Consider the following 2,191-nt stretch of genomic DNA (forward strand, 5'->3'; position numbering starts at 1 on the left):
TTCCTTCCTTCTTTCCTTCCTTTCCTTCCGTCCCTCCCTTTTCTTTCTTTCATTTATACTGCTTGGTGTTCGCTGAGATTCCTGAGTCTGTGATTTGGTGTCTAATATTAATTTGGGGGAAATTCTCAGTCATTATTGTTCAAATATTTCTTCTTTTCCTTTCTCTCTTTCTTCTCCTTCTGGCATTCCTATTTGAACATGTTATACCTTTTGGTATTTGTCTTACAATTCCTGGTTATTTGGTCCTTTTGGTATTTGTCTTACAGTTCTTGCTTATTTGGATGTTTTTAAGTGAGATATTCTCAAGCTTGGAGATTCTTTCCTCAGCCACGTCCAGGGTACTCATAAGCCCATCAAAGGCTTTCCTCATTTCTATTACAATGTTTTTGATGTCTAACATTTCTCTCTTTTTTTTCTTTGAATTTAAATTCCTTGACTAATATTTTCTATGTGTTCTTGCATGCTGTCTACTTTATCCATTAAAGTCTTTTCCATATTAATCATAGTTATTTTTTAAGTTCCTGGTCTGATAATTCTAACATCCTTGTCATATCAGAGTCCGGTTCTAATACTTGCTGTCTCTTCAAGCTGTATTTTTTTCTTGATAGCCAGACATGATCTACTGGGTAAAAGGAACCATTGTAAATAACTTTTAGTGATTTGGTAGTAAGGTGTTAGGGGAGGGGGAGAATTTTGTTATCTTCTCTTGAACTGAGAACTTCACAAAAAGTACTTCCCAGTTTTTCTCCCTTTAGATGGGTCAGGATGATTAGAATGAACTGGACTTACATATTTCCTTTCCTCCACATGGAAGACTAGAGGGGGCTGGAGTTGGGTATTTCCCTTCTCTAAGTCACTTAGGCTCTGGTAAATAGTTTCTCCTGAGGGCACACCTTGTTAAGAACACAGGGCTCTGTGGTATTTAAAAATGGTTCCTTTCCCTCTCCCCCTGACAGGGCCCTAGTGAGGTTGAGTTGCCAAAGGCCAAGTGTGATGGAGTAAGAATCTGTTATTCATATTAAAGCCACTCCAGGTGCCAGCATTCCTACCCCCAACCAGGTGCTATTTCCTTATCAGGATAGAGTAGTCCTGTGTAATTATTTCCGCTGAGACTGAACGTGTGTGACTTAACCAAATTCACAAAGTGTTTCTAGATTTTAGTTTTAGGTTTTAAATAGTTTAATCGGATCTTACTGTAGGAAAAAGTCAGGCCATTGGAACATAGGTTTAGGGCAGGATTAAGCTTTGGGCGGCGGGGGGTGTTCAAGTAGCCAATAAAGCTACAGATCACACGCTCTCAGAGTTGGCAAGAAGTCACAGGTTGTGACCAGAACACTATGTAAAGCAGGTAGCTCCTGTATTCCTACATTTTTGGATCTCCAAACCCAGGGAAGTCATCATTCATGAGCATCGTGCTTTTAAGAGAAACCAGGCTTTCTCAACTGTGGCACCAGTGGCATTTTGGGCTGGATGATTCTGTGCGGTGGGGCTGTCCTGTGCATTGTTAGCAGCATTCCTGGCCTCTCCCCACTAGATGCCCGTAATACCTCCCCGACCCACTTTGTGATGGCCAGAAATGTCTCCAGACATTGCCATATGTCCCTTCAGAGGCAAAATCTCTCCTGGTTGAGAACCACTGCAGTAACAAAGACTCAAGATACAATAGCATCTTGTGAAGTTTTGTTTTTAATTTTGTTACTGGAAAGACCATTTTAGCTGGAGTGTCTTGGGGAGAGCAGGGTAAGAGGAGGAGAACAGTGATTCTAAGTCAAGCTGGGCTGGAACATTTCTAATTCAGATGTCAGGCTCCAGAGGCCACTTTTAACCACTAGGCTCAGGGGCCTACCAGGAGAGGAAGAACTTTCTAACGAGTAAAACTGGGTGCTGTAAGGGTTGAAAAATTTTCCCTTCTTCCCTTCTAGGTTCTTTCGCTGGTCTAATAATCACATTTATACAAGACAGATTAACAGAAGAAAAGCAGATTTAATTTTATATGATGGGAGCCCCATAAAAACATGAGACTCAAAGGAGTAACTAAAGCAGGAAGCTCTTATATTTTTTAGACAAAGAAACAATAAATTTATGGAGAATTGACAAGAATTGACAAAGGGGTTTGGGCTTGGGTAGTAAATTGAGGATGAAGTAATAAGGTTTGTTTATACAGCCTTCTCAGCCCCCAATTCCCCATCTC

The sequence above is a fragment of the Pteropus vampyrus genome, unplaced genomic scaffold (assembly GCF_000151845.1).
Source record: "Pteropus vampyrus isolate Shadow unplaced genomic scaffold, Pvam_2.0 Scaffold199, whole genome shotgun sequence".
NCBI classification, from domain to species: Eukaryota; Metazoa; Chordata; class Mammalia; order Chiroptera; family Pteropodidae; genus Pteropus; species Pteropus vampyrus.